Source organism: Aquarana catesbeiana, linkage group LG04, assembly GCF_042186555.1.
Source record: "Aquarana catesbeiana isolate 2022-GZ linkage group LG04, ASM4218655v1, whole genome shotgun sequence".
NCBI lineage: Eukaryota > Metazoa > Chordata > Amphibia > Anura > Ranidae > Aquarana > Aquarana catesbeiana.
This window is the reverse complement of record NC_133327.1, coordinates 329,610,339-329,634,631: the sequence shown is the minus strand read 5'-3', so window position 1 is coordinate 329,634,631 and position 24,293 is coordinate 329,610,339. Positions and strand designations below refer to the sequence as shown.

Here is a 24,293-nt window from a genome sequence, read left to right as displayed (position 1 = left end):
AATCCACTATCCGATCCCATGCCAGTCTAGGTAATAAGGCAGGCTGAGTTCAGGGAATAGTCCGATATCTGATCTGGGTCATACACAGGGAGATCAAACAGCAAGCAAGGCAGACAAATGGGAGGCTTGATCAAGAACAATGCAGGTAATTGTGTCTCTATCACAAGCAAGGGATAGAGTGTTCGGTTTGCTTATATCAGATGACTGATCAGATCAATCAGCTGCAGGTGAACACAGACAGGGGAAAAGCAACAGCCAACACCCGGGTGCTGGAATGAGGAACAGGGGCACTAAGTGATCATGACAAGAATAAGTTGAATACTGTAATCCAAAACCTAGAACATTACCACCAGATATCAAACATGGTGCCCATCTATCCACAGCTATCCACAGCTCCTGAAGCAACCTTGTGGGACCATATACCACTTAAATAGGGTTTTATAGTTAGAGTTGTGTTGATGGAAATCTTGATAAGATATTGCTATGTCTTGCCATTCTAGAAGGTCTAATGTAATATTAAAGGGTTAGTACACCTTTACCAAAAAAGGTGATGGTGGAGGTTAGCAATGACTAGGCGATGCTTAACAATGTCCAACATGTTGAGGGTATTCCAGCCAGGCTTCGGGAGGTATGAAAATGGCCTACACCTATACCAAAAACATTTTTCAATTTTAGTCAGAGCTGCAGAGTTTGTTTTCATCTACAGACACCAGGCAGTTTTTTGGTGAATTAACCCTTTAAGATCTCTTTCCCAGTATTCAATGTCAGAAAATCTTCAGTTTGAGTCCATTAAAAGGTCATATAAAATTGATATAATGTCCCTTCTCTGGGTTTAAATTTCTTCAAGAACTTTGAAACAGATTCAGAGATAGTGGACAGGTTGAACGTTAAAATTTAGCCCAAAGATAAGGCATTTATAATCTGATCATATTGAAACAATTTTGAAGGGGGCAATTGTAGTTTAGTTTTACAGTATTCCAGCGAGAGCATATAATTTTCAGATAAGAAGTCTCCTATTTGTAACAGATGTGAAAGTAGACCTGGTGAAAATTCGGGATTACTTAGTGTTGAAGCTAAAGAAGTATGTTTCTTTGCTCGATGTCTATTCCACATGGCCAGTGAATATGACATAAATTAAAAAAACACAACCTACTGGGGATCTACATCAATGCCTCTAGACTCACCAGAGCAGGATTGTGCCTCCATATCAACCCTGTGGAGGGCCTGTGGAGTCAGGCCCTTGATTATATTTAGCACTAAGCATAGCCTGGATCTAGAGGGTTGCTGGGACTGGCTGCACCCCCCCAGATTTCACCTGTGCCCCCCCAGGCCTGACCCCCTATGGACATTGTGCCTGGCTGCTGAGTTTCTCTCTTCATCCCAGCACTCAGGGGATGGGATAAAGGGAGGGCAGCCTGGAGCAGGGAACTGAAGTGAAATGTTAAGGAGTAGTTACAGTGGAAGAGAGGAGAGAGCAGGGAGAAGGTGTGGGCTGTGCTGTGCTCCCCTCCTGCTGTCAGAACAGCACTACTCTTTGTAGCAGGTGACACAGAATTGCTAGATTGGACTGTGCATAGTTGGATTACCCGCCCCCTACCCACATTTCCTGCTGTCCATTGGAGGACATAGTGGGCAGGTAATCAAACCCTGTGTGTACAGCCCGATGTAGGAGTGATCCTGTGTCACCTGCTGCATGAAGGAGTGCTGTCCTGATAGGAGGGGGAGAGCACAGCACAGCCCGCAACTCTTTCCAGCTCTGTAGCAATTTTTAGGCGGGGAAAATGTACTGGGACCACAATGGCAGTAGTGGAGGGGATAAGAAACACCAGTGCTTGTGTTGGGATGAGAGGTTTGTAGAGGAAAGGGGATGATGGGGCTATTTGTGCTGGGAAAGAAAATTTGGGGGGATTTGTGCTCAGAGTATAAATGGGGGGATATGTACTAGGAGGGGGTTTTGGGGGATTTTTGCTAGGAGGAGGTGGGGGGATTTTAGTTAAGAAGGGGAATGGGACACGATCTGACCCACTGTCCTCAGTCCTGCTAACCCTACATCCTCCTTCCTGCTGACCCCTGACCTCTGTCCTGCTGACCCCTGTCCTCCATCCTGCTGACCCCTGTCCTCCGTTCTGCTGACCCCTGTACATTGCCCTTCTAACCTCCTTTCTCCTGCCCTGCTGATTGCTGTCTTCTGCCTTTGTGACCCCTCTTCTCTGCCACACTCTCCCCTGTCCTGCTGATCCTCATCTTCCATCCTGCTGATCCCTCTACACTGTCCTGTAGATCCATCTCTTCTGCCCTGCTGATTCCTGTCCTCTGCCTTTGTGACCCCTGTCCTCCACCCTGCTGGCTGTGCTAGGAGGAGTAATGAGGGATATGTGCTAAGAGGTTGGGGGGATTTGTGCTTGGAGGGGGTGAAAGGATTTTGGTTAAGAGGGCAAATGAGGTGGGGGAATTTAACTTCCTGTGCCCTGTCCTGCTAACCCCTGTACAATGCCCTGTCCTTTGTCCTGCTGACCCCTGCCCTCTGTCCTGCTGATGCCTGTACACTGCCCTACTGATCCTGTTCTCCATCCTGCTGACCCCTGTCCTCCATCCTGCTGACCCCATCCTCTGTCCTGCTGACCTCCTGTCCACCATCTTGCTTACTCCCTGTCCTCCATCCTGCTGACCTCTGTCCTCCATCCTGCTGATTTCTGTACACTGCCCTACAGACCCTCTGTCCTTTGTCCTGCTGACCCCAGTCCTCTGTCCTGCTGACCCCTGTACATTGCCCTTCAGACCCTTCTCCTTTGCCGTGCTGATCCCTGTCCTCTGCCTTTGTGTCCCCTATTCCCCACCCTGCTGACTGTGCTAGAAGGAGGAATGAAGGGGGGCTAATGTGCTAGGAGGGGGGTTGGGGGGATTTGTGATAGGAGGGGGTGAATGGATTTTGGTTAAGAGGGTGAATGGGGGGAATTTGACTCCCTGTACTCTGTCCTGCTGACCCCTGTACACTGCGCTGCTGACCTCCTGCCTTCCATCCTGCTGACGCCTGTACACCGCCCTACTGATCCCCTGTCCTCTTTCCTGCTGACCCTTGTCCTCCGTCCTGCTAATCCCATCTTCTGTCCTGCTGATCCCCATGTTCTCTATCCTGCTGACCCTTGTCCATCCTCTTGCTGATGCCTGTACACTGCCCTACTGACTCCCTGTTCTCCATCCTGCTGACCCCCTGTCCTCCATGCTGCTGACCCTGTCTTCCATCCTGCTGATGCCTGCACACTGCCCTACTAACCTCCTGTCCTCTGTCCTGCTGATTCCTGTGCACTGCCCTTCTGATCCCCTTTCCTCTGCCCTGCTTATCCCTGTCCTCTGCCTATGTGGCTCCTCCTCTTTGCTATACTGACCCCTGCTCTTTGCCCTGTTTACCCCTGTCCTCCATCCTGCAGACACTTGTAAATTGCCCTGTAGAACCCTCTTCTCCGCCGTGCTAATCCCTGTCCTCTGCCCTTGTGACACCTATCCTCTGCCCTGCTGACTTTGCTAGGAGGAGGAATGGGGAGGGGGGAAATGTGCTAGGAAGGGGGCTTGGGGGGATTTGTGCTTGGAGAGGGTGAAGGGATTTTGGCTAAGAGCAAATGGGGGAATCTGACTTCCTGTACCCTGTCCTGCTGACCCCTGTACACTACCCTGCTGACCCCCTGTCCTCCTTCCTGCTGACCCCACCCCCCATCCTGCTGCCCCTTCTCCTCCTTCTCCTTCCTATTGAATCACTGTCCCTTCTAGCCACTGTACAATGTCCTTCTGACCTCCTGTCCTCTGTCCTGTTGATCCCTGTCCTCTGTCCTTGTGGCCCCTCTTCTCTGCCCTGCTGACCCCTGTCCTCCGTTCTGCTGACCAATGTACACTGCCCTGCAGACCCTTCTCCTCTGCCTTGCTAATTCCTGTCCTCTGCCCTTGTGACCCCTGTCCTCAACCCTGCTGACCCCTGTACACTGCCCTGCTGACCCCTGTCTTCTGTTCTGATAACTCCTGGTCTCCACCCAGCTGACCCCTATGCACTGCTGACCCCCTGTACACTACCCTACTGACTCTTTTACACTTCCCTGCTTACCTCTCATCTTCTGCCCTGCTGACCCCCTGTCCTCTTCCCTGCTGCCCCCGTACACTGCCCTGATAACCCACTGCACACTGCCCTACAAACAAATGGCCTTTGCACACTGCCCTAGAAAAGTAATGGCCTCTGTACATTGCTCTACAAACTGCTGACACTATCCTCTATCCTGTTGATCCCCTGTACACTGCCCTACTGACTGCTATACACTGCACTGCTGAACTTGCATTCTCTGCCCCCTGACATTATTTAGTGCACCCTCACATCAAACAGGCTAGATCCGTCCCTGGCATTAATTAGGCAATTTGTGCTGCCGGGTGAAAAACTATAAGGTTGGGGACTCCCAAGCCCTCTGTAAGTTTAGAAGCATATAGTGTAAATTTGTTGTTTGTAGGTCTTTTAGTGCCCCGTATAAAGTGGAGTATCCTATTTTGAAGAATCATCATCTTTCTTCTAGGGACAGTAATGGGAGAGTGCTAAAAAAATATAAGATTCTGGGGAGGATGTTCATTTTAGCAGTGCTGATCCTACCAAACTGGAAACATAATTGTGAAATTTAAAATGGCAACACAGGTAATTTTGGTTGGATTTTAACTGTTAGCTCAATAAATGCTGTCAACTATGCAGTGCAAGTATATCTAATTTGTCTGGTATGCCCTCATACTATATAGTTATTGGTAAATCTTAAGATTTACTTATTGTATAATACTATTGTATTGTTAGCATAAAGTGGAATAAAACTACCCAACTATATCTAATCCTAAAAATATTCCCTCCCCCCTCCTCCTACCTATCCTGCCTAACCTATAGTTGTGCGTACCGATTTTCAATATGCTCGAGTCCATTTACATGATTCTGCAGCTTTGTGTAAGGGAGCGCTCAACAAGGCTGTCAATTCCATGCTGTGACATCACCCATAGGCTCCAACGGCTCTGCTTTTGTCGGTGTCCTCTGCTCTCCCCTGCAACATTCACTCACTGACACAGGGGAGCCAGAGTTGGAAAATCACATTAATGGAGCGGATTAAACATAGGTAAGTACACACACATCTTTTCTCCCCTCGTCTTTCAGGACAGCACCTGGAGAGAGCGCAGCTCCACCCACTTTTCCCAGGAAACACTGCAGTCAGTTTTTTCTTTAAAAACCGGACACTTCCACCATGGCCTCAGTTGTAGTGTTTCCTCCGCCATGGTGGAAGCGCTGCAGGGAGCCAGGGGTGTGCTGCGCTTTCTCCAGGTGGAGAGAGTAGGGGGCATACTAGTATGTGTTCTTTCTTCTGACAAGGCCAGCCCAGCATCCTCCCTTACGTGTGGGGGTTGCTTCGGCGTCCTCCCCTCCTCATACCCGGCGAGGGTCAGGCTGCTGGGGGTCCCCGCTCCTCTAGACCGGCGGCTGGGCTGTGGAGGAGCGGCATCTCCTTTTTTTCTTATCCCCTAAGCCTTAGCCTTCTGGGTTCCTGTGGCGAGTGTGTCACTACGGCCGGGGGCGGGACCTCTAGCAGCGCGACGCGGCTTCCGGTTCTGACCGCTGGAACGCAGGGGGAGAGGGCGGCCTCGTACGGCTGACATCATTTCTGGCCCTCGCAGCGGCGAGCGGACCGGGAAGTTTTAAATACAGGCACCGAGCGCCATTGTAATTCCTGACAGCATGGAGGAGGAACAATCGGCGGTGGCAGGAGCAGGAGCCACACAAGTCAGCCAGGCCCAGGTAAGCGGGGACAGCGGTCTCTGTAACTTACTGTAGAGGCATGTTTTAGTTCCCTCTTTGTAGAATTGTTTAAAGAGCCTGCAGCACTCTTCCTGTATTTTGAGTCAGGAAGTAAGTGTGTTAATAATTGTGAAGCAGATCTGTGGGGGGATTTGCGGGCTGAGGTTAAATTGAGGGGTTAAAGTGTTGGCACCTCCATTTGTTCAGCATATTGTTTGTTTATAGTTAATAGGGCTGGTTTGCTTATGTATTTCAGAAGGCAAAAGAAAAGACCAAGCATTCCTCTGTGGCTGTTAAAAAGAAATGCCCATCTTGTAAAAATGTGCTTAAGGAGTCTTGGGCTAAAGTATTATGCAAGGGTTGCATTACAGACTTGGTGAAAGAGGAAACCACTCCTACTGCACCTGTGGCTCAGCAAGATTTGCTGAGCTCTTTCAGAAAAGATTTGGCTGATACGTTTGAATCATTTAAATCTTATCTTGACAAGCGTCCAGCTGCAGGTAGCAGCTCTGTACCTCGTTCCCAGTCTTCTGCCTCTGCATACAGAGAGGGCAGTGACTCTGAAGAGGAGGAGCGTAGTGTGGCTGCAGAATCTGAGGAAGAAGCAGAGGAAGAGAAGGAATCTTCTTCCTCTACTTCTCGCTATAAACTATCTCTAGAGGAGGTGGATGATCTATTAAAAACCATCCACACTACTCTAAATATTACAGAAGATAAAACCCTGTTGTCGCTGCATGACAAAATGTTTCAGGGCATGGGTGAAGTGAAGCACAGGGTGTTTCCGGTGCATAAGTTTCTGTCAGAAACAATAAAGAGGGAATGGAAGGACCCAGAGAGGGCCCCTTTCTTTTCTAAATCCCTCAAACGCAGGTTTCCCTTTGAAGAGGATAGCACCCAAGTCTGGAACAAAAAACCAAGACTGGATGCAGCTTTCTCTAGGGTGTCGAGAAACACCGACCTTGCGTTTGAGGACATGGGTATCCTTAAGGATCCCATGGATAAAAGGGCTGACTCCTTGCTAAGGAAAGCTTGGGATTCCACCCTAGCAAATTTAAAGCCAGCTATGGCCGCAACAGTGTGGGCCAGAAACTTAGAGCATTGGCTGGACCAACTAAAAGCTCATATCAAGGCAGGTACCCCTCGTAAAGATCTTTTGGAGACACTACCGGTGCTACAGAAAGCTGTAGGATATATAGCAGATGCTTCAGCTGAATCAATTAGGATGTCAGCCAGATCCTCTGCCTTAATTAACTCAGCTCGTAGAGCTCTTTGGGTCAAAACTTGGACCGGAGATACTGCCTCAAAAACCAAGTTATGTGGTCTACCATTTGAAGGGGATTTGGTTTTTGGCCCAGGTCTTGAAGCCATTCTTGAAAGAACGGCGGACAAGAAAAAGGCCTTCCCCATTAAGAAAAAGGTGGTCCCTCAGGGCAATAATAATTTGTCCTTTTCGGAAAACCTCAGACTCAAAGGAGACAGGATATAAAAGACCTTGGAGGTCTCAGAGAGGCAGGGGCAAGTCAGGGGTACTCTTTCGCCCCCCTACCCCAAATACAAAAAGCCAATGACTGTCCTCCGACTGTGGGAGCAAGGTTACAAACCTTCTTTCCACAGTGGCAGAGGATAACAGACAGTCCGTTTATCCTCAAGACTATAATAGAGGGTTATGGTCTAGAGTTCGCCCAACCCCCTCCGGTTCGGTTTTATATAACTCAGGCTCCCAGAGACCCAGAAAAGCTTACAGCAATGTCTGCGATTCTACAGGAATTAATTCAGCAAAGAGCGATAATAAATGTTCCCCCCAAAGAGGTGGAACAGGGGTGCTATTCGCACAACTTTCTGGTAAAGAAGCCTTCAGGCAAGTTCAGACTAATCCTGAACCTGAAGATTCTCAACAGAGCGGTCAGGTACAAGAAGTTCAAAATGGATACGATCTTTTCAGTAAAGGGTCTCCTGACCACGAACTGTTTTATGGTATCCATAGACCTGAGAGATGCATATCTCCATGTGCCTATAGCCCCAACATCACAAAAGCACCTCATATTTGCAATCAGGATGGAAGGGTCTATCATACATCTTCAATTCAGAGCTCTCCCTTTCGGACTGTCATCCTCTCCGAGGATATTCACGAAGATTCTGGCAGAGGCCTTAGCCCCTCTCAGAATAGAGGGAATCTCGATTGTCCCATATTTAGACGATCTTCTACTATTTGCCAAAACAAGGCACATATTCGAGAAGGATCTGCAAAGGACAAAGAGTCATCTGGAGAGCCTGGGTTGGTTAATAAACAGGCAATAACGTTTCTAGGTTACACTATCGATTTCATACAGGAGAGAATCTTCCTCCCCGAGGAAAAGATAGTAAAACTTCAAAATGCTGTAAAAAAGACCCAGACAAACCTGACGATTTCTATCAGGGCAGCAATGTCTGTCTTGGGGCTCCTTACTGCATCAATACCAGCAGTACAGTGGGCACGTTTACATGCAAGGGATCTTCAACAGACAATTTTGAAAAATTGGTCCTATGGAGAGTCCCTAGAAAAGATGATGATAATAATATCCCCCCGAGTTCAGAGGAAGCTCTGGTGGTGGAGGAGTCACTCCAATCTGGACAGGGGCCTGCTCTGGTGTTTTCCCCAGGAGAGGAGATTAACAACGGATGCGAGTTCCTGGGGTTGGGGCGCCCACCTGGAAGGACAGATGGCTCAGGGGAATTGGACAAACAGGGAGGCCAGGAGATCCTCCAACTGTAGGGAACTAAGGGCTATTCTCTTAGGACTATGGGCTTTCGAGAGAATAGTCCAGGGTCACCATGTTCAAGTACTATCAGACAATGCCACAGCAGTGGCATATGTTACAAGACAGGGTGGCACGAGAAGCAAGGTCTTGCTAGCCTTGTCCGCTCAGATGCTATCTTGGGCAGAAAACAACTTAAAGTCCCTAACAGCTGTACACTTAAAAGGAGAGCTGAATCTAGTAGCCGACTTTCTAAGCAGAGAAAGGATATTAGAGGCAGAGTGGAGTCTAAACAAGGAGGTATTCCAAAAATTAACAGAGAAATGCGGAGCTCCTCAGATAGACCTGTTTGCATCCCACAAGAATTCAAAGGTGAAGGCCCATTACTCGCTAAACAGGCAAGATCAGGCGAAAGGATTGGATGCGCTGGCACAACCATGGAACTTCCACTTGTGCTACGCCTTTCCCCCTTTTCAAATGATCCCTTTGGTTTTAAAGAAACTACAACGAGAGACCACAAGCATGATCCTAGTGGCTCCTTTTTGGCCCAAGAGGCCCTGGTTTGCAACCATACAGAGGAATGCAGTGGAACCACATTGGTTTCTTCCACTTCGAAAAGATCTATTATCCCAGGGACTCCTTCAGCATCCAAATATCGTCCAGCTCAAGCTGGCGGGGTGGTTACTGAAGAGCAGCTTCTAAAAAGAAAGGGCTTCTCAGATAAGCTGGTGTCAACCCTGTTAAGTAGCCGAAAGAAGGTTACCAGGGGTATTTATTTTAAGACATGGAAGCGGTTTAATTCCTGGTGCATGACTAAAGAATGTTCACCACAGGAATTGCCCTCAATATTAGAGTTTCTCAATGAGGGTATGGAGATGGGGCTGGCAGCCAGTACTTTGAAAGTTCAGGTGGCTGCCTTGTCGTTTTTTCTTGAGAGAAAGTTATCTCAAGAACCATTTATAATTAGATTCTTCAAGGCATTGGCCAGGCTTAGGCCAGTACCTTTTAAATATTTTCCTAAATGGGATTTATCATTGGTGCTACAGGGGTTGATTAAAGCACCTTTTGAGCCCTCAGAGGAAGCGACTTCAAAATTATGGACGCTCAAGTTAGTTCTTTTGGTAGCAGTTACCTCGGCCAGAAGAGTAAGTGAGTTGCAAGCTCTATCTATAATAGAACCTTTTTGCTTTATATTTCCAGACCGGGTAGTGCTGAAAACTGACCCGGGTTTTTTGCCAAAAGTTGCAACCTTTTTTCATAGGGCACAGGAGATAGTTTTACCTACTTTTTGCCCTACACCATCCAACTCTAAGGAGGAGGCTTTTCATACTTTGGATGTGAGAAGATGTTTACTTCATTATTTAGAGATCACGAGAGAATTTAGGAAGTCAAATTCTCTCTTTATTCTTTTTTCTGGATCGCGTAAGGGTCATTGTGCTTCAAAAAGCACTATAGGCAGGTGGCTAAGAATGGCGATCAGTGAAGCCTATAAAGCTTCAGGGGCTGATCCTCCCACAGGGGTAATGGCCCATTTAACAAGGGCAGTAACAACGTCCTGGGCGGAAAGAGCAGGGGCTTCTCCAGGTCGGATCTGTAAAGCGGCCACATGGACAAGCTTCTCCACCTTCACCCGCCACTACAGGTTGGACTTGCTATCAGCAGTGGAACAATCGTTTGGCAGGAAGGTCCTGCAGGCGGTGGTCCCACCCTAGAGTAAGTACTCTTTTATCATCTCCAGGTGCTGTCCTGAAAGACGAGGGGAGAAAAACCCTAGTTAGACTTACCGGTAACGGTATTTCTACGAGTCTTTCAGGACAGCACCAATGACCCGCCCTAATTGTTTTATAACATGTGGTGTTATTGCTATGTTCTGCTTATCTAATTTCAGCATGGCTGGAGGTACTCTGTGAACAACTGAGGCCATGATGGAAGTGTCTGGTCTTTAAAGAAAAAACTGACTGCAGTGTTTCCTGGGAAAAGTGGGTGGAGCTGCGCTCTGTCCAGGTGCTGTCCTGAAAGACTCGTAGAAATACCGTTACCGGTAAGTCTAACTAGGGTTTTTGTTTTTCTATACAGGTTATATACAGGTTTTATACAGGTTAGGCAAGATAGATAGGAGAAAGGAAGTAACATTTTTAAGAATAGGTAATTGAAATTGCCTAGGCTTGTTTCCTATTAGTTATTGTGATAACATTAAAAAGACTTATATTTGCAAATAATTTCTCATTTAGAATCTGCTAACACATTAAACATTAATACTATAGCTCTAACATGTTAATTTTAAAAAACAATCAGAAATATCTCAATACCTGAAACTCACCAGCCTTTTACTGGTGGGCAAGGGTCTTCTGCATTCCCACTCCTTAGCCACTGTTGTACCTGGCATTGCAAATCAGATCATATGGCCATCTATTAGGACCTACCTGGAAGACACAAAAAGATATGTGTACATTTTTATTGTGCTTCATATATTTTCAGATAAAATATAGTTATACAACCATTATTAGATACATAGTAGGAGAAAATAAAGCAAACAAACACTATAACCAAGACCACTACGGTTATAGTTGATTATGTTACCAATTTTATCATATTCTATAGTCTAATTAGTGGGGGATTTAGTAGACCTAAATTTAAGGCGCAAATGTGCTTTCAGCTAAGCCTTTTTCTAGTCACTTTGACCAAGCTCATCTAAGATTAATGTTTAAACAAGATAAAAGCAATTTTACAGGAAAAGAAACAACTTGACTTTCATTTCCCATGTTGCTGCCATTGTTTCCATTCTCGTTTCTGGTTATGAAAGCAGTAAATCTGAATTTTACTTTTGCTTTGAACTGTGTATAATACAATCTGGATTATTCTACCTACTTTCTCGAAACCATTCCACTGGTTGCTTGTACCCTATACTAACTTCATTTAGTGTATCACTAAGCTGGAATGATTTATATCAATTAACACATTATACAGTAATTCTTGAACAAAACAGTAACTATTGTGGGAAGGTTTCCCTTTTGCTCAGTGCTCACATATTATGTGGTACTGAAGAATATTCAGGCCCACATTCAGGGGTGGCTCCAGCCCAAATTTTTTGGGGGTGTTGTGCAGGTGCTAGAAGAAAAAGCTAGGGTGCTGATGTGTCACGCGCTGCAAAATTTGCATGTGTGGGCGTGGCCAAAGGGTGGGTGTGGCTAAAATGTGTGTGGCCAAATGTGAGTGATTTTTCCCGATCTATAACTTGTAGTGTGCCATTCCCTCTTTGTATAGGCTAAAAAGAGCCTGGAGGTACACTGAAGAGATTGTGAAGTAAAATAAGTTCCATTGAGGCCAACAATTATAGCCCCCAGCATATGTCAGGGCCAGCAATAACCTCAAGTCAGTGGGGTAGTTAGGTATAAAAAGTCTACAGCCACAAAGAAGCCAGAGAACCATCTAAAAACTCAGTCACACATTGAAAACAGGCCATGCAGTCAGGCATATTGTCCCGTACTTCAAAAAAAAACAAAATGTGCTAAAGGTAATTATCACCACAATGTATGCCACAATAATTCAAAGAAAGCAGTAAAAGCATAAAAAATATCAATAAATAATATATGAATTAAATAATGTGATAAAAACATTAAAAATTTAATCTGTGCATACATCTAAAGTGTAACGTGCAACACAAGTGACCCCTATTAGAATTTCACATCAACAAAGTTCAGTAGAATTGTCTGCAAGCAGAGTGAATCCTTTGCAACCTATTAGCAGCTACCACCATCACCCACTGGGTGAGAGTTCAGATTGCTTACTAGAGGTTAAGGCCATAGATAGCAGGCCCAACAATGCATGGTCATGTCCCACGGGCAATCAGCATACCACCAACCTCAGCATACCACCGGACCTCAGATAGTTAATCTTCCTCCAGCATTACCTGCATCAGGGATTGTTCCCACAATAACTCACAGCAGCCAGGCGGGCAATTGTACACATACAAATACAAGAGCTGCCAAACAATTTCTAATACTGTTCAGCCAGCCTTATGATCCAGGCACCCCTGCCAGAGAGCAAAATCGGGTTGTGACCTTACTGATCTCCACTGCAGTTGAAGAAAACCTACCACCTCCTCCTCAAATGTAAGTTACATTGATTGGTGGCATATATATTTATCAGGTTAGAATTTTTTTTTTTTTTTAATGGTAACATAAGGGAGAGTGTTCAGAGGGAAAGTTCGCTTTTCTTATAATGAGATATACTGTGACACCACACCAGCAATGTTGGGGCTCATTTGCACTAGCGGTTAGGCAATTGAATCAGCCTTTTCACAACCTGTCAAACATGCTTAGATCACTTTTTAGAGAAACAGTGGTGCCTGTTCTAGCTGTAAAACAGCCTTTAGCTGCATCTGACGATGGTACGTGAGACTGGGGTTGGTAAAACCCTGTGGTTGAGTCACACTTTTACCTTCCCCAATCCCTACTCCCTTTAGCAGCCAAAGGTGTACACATGCCATGTAGTGCCAATATAGCTGATATTGTACATCTGTATGGGCTCAATAGTATCTTTATGGGCTCAATAGCATCTTTATGCTGTGGATCCCGCTAACAAGAATGAGAGGCGGACTGCTATTGGTATCACTCCACCCCACATTGCAGCCAAAACTATGGACAAGGCATTGGCTCATGAGGCAGGCTTGATGCCCCCGTGGCCACCTGCTCCCTCCTACCCTGCTTTTCTTGTTCTGTGGCTGGCCGCGGCCTTCATCCACAATCTGTGCCAGAAGGTCGGTAAGCCTAGGACCAATCTACCAGTCACCTGGATGCGATCGACTAGTAGATCGTGGTCCATGGGTTGCCGACCTGGGCTCTATAGTAAACATGATTTCTTCTGGGAGAAAGGAATACTAGGTGTCTGTGTTCCCTCTGACAACGCCCCTGAGCATTTTGTAACAACAGCCTCCCGGTGTGTAAATATACACAACATACAGTATATAGGGAATGCTTTCCTCTGTTTCCTTCACTGCCTACACTAAACCAAGGAGCTGTGACTGTCCAGGCTATTGCAGAATTTGGTTCTCCCCTCCCTGAAGCAATGTACAGAAAAAAAAAAAGACTCACATGGATGTTTAAGAGCTGAGGGGTCATTTTGGCTTCTTCTTGCTCTGGCATTGAAAATCATTTTTGGAGTGTGCTGCAAGTATAGGTGTATGGAAAACGCATGGAGTGTGCAGCGAGCATAGAAGGTGTATGGGAAATGCATGGAGTGTGCAGGGAGCATAGGAGGTGTGTGGGGAATGCTTGGATTGTGCAGCAAGCATAGGGAGTGTGTGGGAAATGCATGGAGTGTGCAGCGAGCATAGGGGGTGTATGGGGATGCATGGAGTGCGCCACGTTAAGAGTACACAGCGGAGGGGTGTGCTATTAAGATAAATTTACAAAGTGCAAGATTCAGGCTTGTGCTACTCACAAAGTGCAGGGTTCAGGAGTGCGCTACACACAATGCAGGGTTCAGGAGTGCGCTAAGCACACAATGCAGAGTTCAGGAAAAAGATGCGTACATAGCACAGAGGTCAGGAGTGCACTGCGTATGCAATGCAGAGATCAGCAGTGTGCCACCTACGCAATGTAGAGTTCAGGAGTGCCCTACGCACACAATGCAGAGATCAGGAGTGCCCTACGCACACAATGCAGAGATTAGGAGTGCCTTACATACACAATGCAGAGATCAGGAGTGCCTTACATATACAATGCAGAGATTAGGAGTGCACTACGCACACGATGCAGGAATCAGGAGTGCGCTATATACACAATGCGGGGATCAGGAGTGCGCTACAGAAACAATGCGGGGATCAAGCGCGTGCTAAGCACACAATGCGGGGATCAAGAGTGTGTTACGCACACAATGCAGGGATCAAGAGTATGCTAAGCACACAATGCGGGGATCAAGAGTGCGCTACGCACACAATGCGGGGATCAAGAGTGCACTACGCACACAATGTGGGGATCAAGAATGCGCTATGCACACAATGCGGGGATCAGGAGTACCTTACGCACACAATGCGGGGATCAAGAGTGCGCTACGGACACAATGCGGGGATCAAGAGTGCACTACGGACACAATGCGGGGATCAAGAGTGCGCTACGGACACAATGCGGGGATCAAGAGTGCGCTCTCTACACGATGTGGGGATCAGGAGTGCGCTATGTACACAATGCGGGGATCAGGAGTGCTCTATGTACAAGAGCTCCGGTCTGTTACTAAAGTGTGGGAAATATAGGGTTCGTATAATGCCATCAGAATATCTTTAATTTGTCAATCTATTCTTCTTGTATTGTGACACCAGCAATGAGGAATGGGTGGTCTGATGGATGAATGAATGGATAGATGAATGAATGGATGAATAAATAGATGGATGGATGAGTGAATGAATGGATAGATGAATGAATGGATGAATAAATAGATGGATGGATGAGTGAATGAATGGATAGATGAATGGATGGATGAGTGAATGGACAGATGGATGAGTGAATGAATGGATAGATGAATGGATGGATGAGTGAATGGACAGATGCATGGATGGATAAGTAAATGAAAGGATAGATGAATGGATGGATAGATGAATGGATAGATGAATGGATGGATGAGTGAGTGAATGAATGGATAGATGAGTGAATGGATGGATAGATGTATAACTCAGAAATCCTCCATTTTCTACTTGTCAGTCTCTATAAGAACCATATGACTTGTGCTGGCAGAGAGGAATGCAGGTGTCAGAATACAGGATGGATACATACTAAACACATGCAGCACTAAAATAAATAATAAAGGTGTGCATTTTCATCTAAGACATGTATAGCATCATCATATATCGTGAATGGGTAACAAAATGCTAAATGCGTGACTTAAATCCTATGCCAATATGGGCAATGTGTGCAGTCAGTGGGCATGCTCCAGTAGAAGGACGATGGTCCGAAACATGTCGGGTTGCTAAAGCCTCCAGATGCTCTGTTACCACGCGATTTTATTTTATTTCTTCTGTGATCACGTTTTATCCATTTAAGTACGTTGTTTAGCACTTTTTGGCTTTTTAATAAAAGCATTTTTTACCAGATTCATGCCCTATGTGGAGATTTTTGTTCCTTCCTTCCTCCATGAATGGGACCCTTTTGAGTTCTAGCTGGTTCCCTCTGCCTACTCATTCCTTCTGAGAGAGGTATCCCGATTGGTCGTGGACATCGCTCCGGATGGGACTCCCCGCCAGGACTTCTCCAGCCTGACATCCCTGGAACCGTTTGATCCCTCAAGCTTGTACGACACTCCACCGTATGGTGACTGTGTCCATCCCCTCTGGTAAGGATATTCACTCCTGTCATTTGCAGTTTTAAGTTGGAATTTTAGAAGATCTGTGTGTCAAGTGCCTCCTTATACATAGTTTGCTCCAGCCTCTGCCTTATGCGCAGATGTGGCACCTCATATGCCCATGAACCTCCAGTGTCTGTGGACAATTATATGGTTCATTTCACATCATTGGACTCTTTTGTGTTTTTTTAAATTTTTTATTTATTTGTATAATGCCCACTGACTGCACACATTGCCCATATTGGCATAGGATTTAAGTCACGCATTTAGCATTTTGTTACCCATTCACGACATATGATGATGCTATACATGTCTTAGATGTAAATGCACACCTTTATTATTTATTTTAGCGCTGCATGTGTTTAGTAGCCATCCATTTCTACACTGTTAACCACATTGTTACATGCTGGCAGCTACTACTTGCACTACCTTTTTGTAATAGCGCAATTATTCATTGGTTTTATAGGATGGATACATAAACCATCTTGCTCTCCTCTGCTAACCTTCCCACACTGTAGAAACCAGCTTGTTCTCTCCATGCTGGCAGCAGTGCAGACAAACACAACTCAGTGTTTCTCAGTGCTGGGGCTGAGGAATGTGTCCCCCATAGCAGGCTGTGTCCTCTCCTCTCCCCTCTTTCTCTCCAGCTGCCGAATCTCCTCTTCTCAGAAATCATAGAAGGCGGGCTTGGGGAAGGGGGCGGGTACAGTCTTTACCATTGGCTGAGGAGGCAACAGAGAGGTGGATATCCATCTGCCTCTAAAATTAGTCTGTGCCGCGTCTAGCTAAAGATTTTCGGGTTCTGTGGCCGCAGCTGTTGTATCCTTCCACAACAAAAAAAGAGTCCCCAGCTTCCAGGCAGCAATAGAGAGCATGCAGGCAAGGAAAAAACAAACAAAAAACACTAACATCTGCAAATACTACCATGTGGATTTTGGGGGTGCTATGGGGGTGCTTAAATAATTTTTGGGAAGGCTTGAGCACCCCCAAGCACCCACCTGGCGCCGCCCCTGCCCACATTAGTAACATTTATTTTGTTATTATTTGGCATTAGCCAACAAAACTTGTTTTTGTTTAATGGGGAAATTATAGCTACCAGTTGGAACTTTGCATTTTATTAAGCTTTTCTGTTCAGCACATGCTGAAATAAGATATGAGCCACACACAGTTTTCAGTGATTTATATTGTAGACCACTTTGTAGCACTACAAAGCAGGAGGATGAGCATGCAATTCAATTTACCAGTTATTTCTCTCTCTATATACATAGTGTATGTAAATAGAAAGTTTAACTAAGAACCAGATTTTTTAAAAATAAATTTGTTAATTAGATATTGCACATCTTTCACATCTCTTTTGCTTGTTAAATGTATATTTAAAAAGTCATTACTAGGGATGAGTGAAATTGAGAGTTCCCCTAAATTTTTGGCTGAAATCAATAGATATCAGCAAATTATTTCCATTTTGATGAAAAGTATGGGAGTTAATAAGGAAGGCAAAATTAAGGTGATTTAGGTGGGTAATGGATTAGCGAACTTTTAAATAACTCCAAAGGGTACAACTCTTATGAAACTTAATAAAACTATTGAAACATAATAAGCTCTGATGGGTTACAAAAGCTTCATTCAACTATCTGGAATCTGCAATTTTGCACCAATTACAGCCTCTTAATATTTTTATTTTTTCACAGAAAGGAAAAAAACAGATAGTGAACGAAGATTAAAACATTAGGGTGACAATACACAGATAACCAAATACACCATAAGGGAAAGAAAACACAAATAAAAAGAACACTAAATAAAATAAACTGCCCATAAGTATAGCCCCACCAAAAAAGTACATTACAGTCAGTAGATTTTTTTTCAATGCGGGAAATTGAGAGTTTCCATTTTGGCAACATTTTGCGACAGGCAAAATCATTTTTGCATAAAGGAATCCATTCATCTCTATTCATTACAAATAATTTCAAGCAGAGGTAAGGAAGCTGCAGTGATAGCCTAAACTATAGTAGCACAGACATTAATCAAATGGCAAAACCTAACTGGCCTTCAACATTGTGGCATCCATAGCAATTGCATTACATTAAAATGATTGCCCAAATTATAATACAGTGAGGATACAGTGAGCTTACTTGATATTAATCTGTGCATTGCCCAAATGTGTAGCTATGGCTATTTTAGTGATTTTTATAGCATGAATGTATGGAATAACATTTTAAGACCCTGTATTGTTTTTAGAAACTAGGCTTCTACTATTCATATGCCAATGGACCTATTGGACTGGTTCATGGAGCTCACGCAAAAGGACGTGATGTTGGCATGCAGTAGAGAGAGGAAACAAAGGACTTGAACTCAGCCACGTGCTGAACACAAAGGAGCGGCAGAAGTTTTGGAGGACTTGTAATGCTTTGTGTGTCTCGTATTGTTTTTCCTACAATTGTACTGTATGTACAGCATTTTGTTTAGTAAAGCACATTAATACACTACAGATGTTTTTAATGCTTCCTTGGTTTATTGCTAACCCTAATAGACACAAAGCAAAACACCAAACATGGACATACAACATGTTTACCCTAATTCAGACACATATACTTAGGTTCCTTTTGCTCCCCTTGTGTAAACTAAAAGTCACCAGAGTAGACTGATTGGCCCAGGGCTGTCGCCTGAATGAGTTGCATGTTTTTCAACACCTGCAAGTACCGGGTATTACCCTTTGGGTGTCGATGAATCAAACCCGTTGTTCTCACTGAATGAGCAAATTATCAATTTGCTTTAAGGCATAGCAACTAAAAGCTAGAGTGAACATGCTAGTGACAATTACATTTCTCGTAAGTGTACATTATACAGTATATGTTCAGTATTTCTATATCAAGTAAAAAAAATATTCTTAGACATAAGTTTCACACACTTTCTTATCAATGTATTATATTTAAACTTATAAATGAAAAGTAGATCAAAAAGAACCCAAGATCCACTCATGTCACTCTAAGTTGGCTTATTATCATCCTAATTGCTCTAATTACTCAATTACATAAATTATCACATTATTACTTTGTATGAAATTATTTCCCCTTGCCAGTGACCAGCTTGCATGTTGAATTATAAATTTAAATGTAAAAATGAAAAGAAAAAAGGTTAGTTATTATATTATTTGTTAGAGTTCAATTTACTAATTTGGGAAATGTGAATTTAATAATTTACATTTAAAGTATCTAGAAAATCTTTACTGAGTGCAGAAATGCGTACTGTAAAAATGGTGTATACTGTAAAAAAACTTTTTAATTATAAGCTTATGTATATCATTTAAAGAAACCAAAGCCTTTTTGGGAAACCATATCTTGCACTGAGTTATTGTCATTTCAAGGGTGTCCATAGACAGCAAAGGTTGGTTGACTGAGCATGGCCTCCAGAACTTCTGGACCCTTAGCTCTGCAGTTTCATAAGGTTTTCTAACTTGTCCAGTCAATGTTCCCCAGAAAGCAGCCAGTTAGAATGTGTTTGCCTAATCCACTAACAGCATTATCTACTAATCCAATCCAAAATGGATGGATCATACAACTTGCAGCTTGTATCTATGGGCAACTGCTGCATTAATAATTTTGGTAAGGCTCCATTCAGACAAGCGTTTCCGCTTGTGATTTTGTTAAGTGATATGCTCAATGGGGCCTAAATGTCTAGTAGTGTTTATAAAACAGATCTCTCTGGCCCTAATTAATGTTCCTATAAATTATCTATAAACAGAATTACGAGTAAATTGTAGGTGTAGGTTTTAAAGCTTAAAGATGAAGCCTATAAATATGAAATGGATCTATTTAAAGTAAAAGGTTGTATAAATGTGTTTTACCATTTTAAATAAACTTCCTCCTGTGTACTTTGTGGCAGACATATTTCCTTCCTTCATGCCTTGCTGATCCTCCTATTTCACTGCAATTTTACAAGACAGGGTATGTCTAAGTGAAGAACAATATGCTTGGCAGTCTCTAATAATTGTTAGACAGAGACCATGTGATCTCGGTTGCCTATGCTGGAAGGTGTAGAACAGTGTTTTTTTTACATTACAAATTTTACGGAAAATAATAATTTTATTTATTAACACTGACAGAGTTCCTCTTGATTCAAGTGAAGTATACATTTTAATGATACTTTCACTTTAAGTCTGAAAAGCTGTATGTTTGTCTCATGTATCTATTCAAGAGAATGTTATTGCTTTCTGGCAGTTTAATTAGCACAGATCACTATATCTGCCATTAGGGGTTTATACATGTCAAGATAAGTGCAAGCAATGCCACAAATTCCAGCAGTATTTGCAATGATCAAGGCAATGTGACAGGCTATACAATATTTGCAATCAATAGGATATTGCTAATTTTCCCCAAATACAAAAGCAAACAATCCTTCTATGTACCACATTTTAATAATGGACAAAGGTCATGGCAGATTCTGGCAGGATGGTGGTTTCAGTAAGGACAGAAAAATAACCACATGGCATTTCTCTGACCTTTATATGAAGACTGAATGGAAAGTTCAGCAGGCGGGATTTTGACAAGTACTCTCTGCATGAGCCAAAATGCCATTGGTTAGCTAGAATTATTCAGTTTTTCATTTGAATGTTTTCACTCCATGTCAGATATATATTAAGCATAGAACTGATACTGGCAATAAGAAAAACAAACTCTGCACTACTGTTCAGACAGCAGAAATTATGGCTCAACAATCTTAAAGCAGAATATGATTTTGCTTTGATGGATGTATCTATTTATATTTTACATTTGAATAATGTATTCTATATAACATAAATGATTTTGGTGTACTTGTATCATTACGTCTTGCTAGGTAGACCTGTTATACAGCGTGATTACACAAATTGAAAAAATCACTTTGACAGTAGAAGCTTTAAGTCTTTAGCCTGCCATCTGTCAGTGTCACTTTTTCTTGTAATTATCTAGTCATTTGGAAACGTTAGCATTTATGAAATACAAGAACACAGCAGCAATGACTAAGTTGCAATCCCAATAACGGTTTGTTTTCCAAAAAGTGAAACTCGATTTTAGTATGTGTAGCAAGGTTCATTTCCTTTCACTTTGTACAGGATCATTGTGCTGATGTGTTACAAGCTGAAGACTTGACCTTTTTCATTCAACTGAGAGTTTTCCATCTTTTAGAACTCTGCTGAGTGTTTTGTCTATATAAAATGGACACATAAACCTATTATATTTTAGGAAATACTGCTACAAGTTTAAAAATGTGTTTTTTATTCATGGGGCTTCATGATAGTGGACACATTCTGAAAATGTCTAAACTAACAGATCCACTATGAATACATCAAAGCTCTGTGAGTGCCCAAGTACTTTTCACTGTAAGCTTTCTTTGCCTTGTTATACATAAACTGGGCTGTTGAAGTATATTGACACAGACAGCAACATTTTGAAAGTTATCATATACTGGGTTTTAAATTAGCTACTCCTCCATGGATAAGTACATTTGTCAAATTGATAACTGATTGCATTTAGTTTAGCCAGTAGTTTTACTTTTAAAACAATAACTGTAGGCCAGGAATCTTTAAAATATATTTCATCACCACTGAAGTCCCAGAGAAATGTAGAAATTCAATAAGATATTTACCTCTCCACAATCTAACAAAAATTGGAATGTCTGGCTTTAGTCTTTATTTTTTTCAGGCAATACTACCCCATGCATTAATCTTAGCGTAAAAATAATGATGTCTGAGGATCCCAAACTGAGCAGAGAAGTGAAAATTTACAATGTGTCAAATTAGATTTAAACCTTTTTGTCTGTAGGATCAACAGAGAAATGACACGTGCCATATACACCCCCATCAGTACACAGTTCAGCCCACAGCTGGCCATACAGTGACCAAACTTCCGATTAGTGCGTGTCCCCGTTCGAAAGAATTCGACTGTTTGTTTAACTTTTGTCAAGGGACATGATGGAAAACTAAAGAGTGAAACACAAAAAAGTGCAACGGGTACACAAGCCCTCTAAAATCAGAGGGCCTTGCCCTGAATCCTCTGGGGCGTTAGGCTCCTGACAGGGACAAGGGTACTTACACTTGGTCCATCTGGCCGAAACCAGACGGACCCCTTTCCCTGGAGGATCTGTCGAAATAGACCCACCCAAGTACTCGATGGGGCTACCCCGAAGGGACACCCCATGAGAGAGGGCAATCCAAGCTAAAAGGCCATGTCCACCCCCTCCCAAGACTTTCAGGACAGGCCCGAGGACCTGCAACCCTACCAGTCACACAGTGAAAATTTACCAGTTTGTGTCAAATTAGATTTAAACCTTTTTGTCTGTAGGATCAACAGAGAAATGACACGTGCCATATACACTCCCATCAGTACACAGTTCAGCCCACAGCTGGCCATACAGTGACCAAACTTCCGATTAGTGTGTGTCCCCGTTCGAAAGAATTTGACTGTTTGTTTAACTTTTGTCAAAGGGACATGATGGAAAACTAAAGAGTGAAACACAAAAAAGTGCAATGGGTACACAAGCCCTCTAAAATCAGAGGGCCTTGCCCTGAATCCCCTGGGGCGTTAGGCTTCTGACAGGGACAAGGGTACTTACACTTGGTCCATCTGGCCGAAACCAGACGGACCCCTTTAACTGGAGGATCTGCCGAAACAGACCCACCCAAGTACTCGATGGGGCTACCCCAAAGGGGACACCCAATGAGAGAGGGCGAACCAAGCTAAAAGGCCATGTCCACCCCCTCCCAAGACTTTCAGGACAGGCCCGAGGACCTGCAACCCTACCAGTCACACAGTGCAAAACCGTGTACAAACAGAAAAATGCAAAAACGTGACACACAAGGGTAATAAGTAAAAAGAAAGTGGGGGAGAAGGGAGTAGAGGAGAGTGAAAAGGTGGCCATTGTGCAAAACAACGGCCAGGCCCTCCGGCCAGGAATAAAAAATTCCTCCGTTCCCAGCCAAAAGGCCCGACCCAGGAGGCAGGTGCTAAAAAAGTGTGTAATGGTGCAGTGACCGTAGTGCCACAAATCAAAGTGACCCTCACTCACAGTGATTTTATGGCACCCCTGGACTTCCACTCCAGGGGCACATACACCATAGGCTTTCAGTGCTAACCCTGACCAACGACTCAGACCACAGCAGCCCCCCCCCAGCCAGGAAGGCCTGAAGTTCTGGAAGCTTGGTGAGAGCCCTTTACCATCAGGCTCCACCGTCGCTCCCATCACTCCTACCTAATTACATTCGGGGAATACTAACCGCTCTTCCCACTCCAGCAAGAGAGGAGCTGGTGTTCTTTCCCGAAAAACTGACCAGAGCTAGAGCTACCCCAATCTAGGCCAGAAGGCCAGGGACCCGACCCCCTGGGTCAAACCCAATGCAGCATCCATCCTCACCAGGAGCACCCTTCCGGAGGGCTCAGACTCGACCCCGCTGACGCCAGCATGGAGGCCCAGACATGAGCCACTACCGAAACCACCCTTCCAGGTGCAATGACACCATTGGATTTGCATCTGCCCTCCCCACACTCGGGAGTGACATAGCGCCTCCTCTGGCAATTGATAAGAACAGATACTACACTTGATCTTAGCCAAAAGGCCGAGAAGTGTATAGCCAGCTACTGCACATTATAAATTATAAACAAACCCCCTATACCCATGCAGCAAACAAAATTAAATTTTGAACCCTAACATCTAAGAACAGCTAACCACTAATAATGATTCACACCTAAATACCAAATGAATAAATAAAGTGCAGCTCTCTTAAATACACAATAGCTACATGCAAACAAATTGATTTGTATAACTCACTACATAACATAAAGTAATAAAAATGTAAACAAATAATGTACTATTATCAACAGTGACCAAACATATACATAAATAACGCCAGAGCACCCATATGTAATAGATCACTACTGGTGCATAATGAATAAGGTGCAACCTAAATCAGTTAGTCCTATCTGTCTTCATTTCATCTCAATGCAATCTTCCCACAACTGAATGGTTCGGCCCGAGCATGAGTTTGGGCTGAACATTGGCTGTTCGCCCAGTTTCTGGAAACACCCAAATTTGCAGGACATTCAATGGGTATTCGCGCTGCACAGTACATTCTGTGCCTTGATTGGGCATCCCTCCCCCCCTGACCTTCTAGGCTGCGTGTTTAGATAAGGACAGGGCCGGCCCTACTATGGGACCTGGTGGGACCACAGGTCCCAGGCGGCACTTTAAGAGGGGCGGCAACAGGGGCACATTGCCTAAGGACCTAAGGTTCCCTCCATCTAGCGTGCAGTGTCATCCTTGCACTGCATCGCCGCTATCACTGGCCACAGTGGCTACTTCAAGGGTCTCACCAGCGGCCCCTGCTTCCCTGCCCAAACTGGTTGCTAGCCACAGCCCGCCTTGCGTCTAGCAACCAGTGATATAAGGAAAGAAGG

The 24,293-nt window shown here is 44.1% G+C and overlaps 1 protein-coding gene and 1 pseudogene across 2 annotated transcripts in view; both read right to left on the bottom strand.

Moving 5' to 3' along the window:
* The window catches only part of HTR1E (5-hydroxytryptamine receptor 1E), a 180,246-nt gene that overhangs the window by 7,871 nt on the left and 148,082 nt on the right, over positions 1-24,293 (bottom strand). Inside the window, exon 2 of one of the 2 annotated variants that reach the window (XM_073626898.1) lies at positions 10,856-10,958. The gene's annotated coding sequence lies outside the window, so the exon portion shown is untranslated. Of the gene's footprint in view, positions 1-10,844; positions 10,959-24,293 lie in introns of both variants that reach the window. The other variant, XM_073626897.1, reaches the window with a different exon arrangement.
* LOC141141946 (U2 spliceosomal RNA) lies at positions 23,358-23,467 on the bottom strand (annotated as a pseudogene).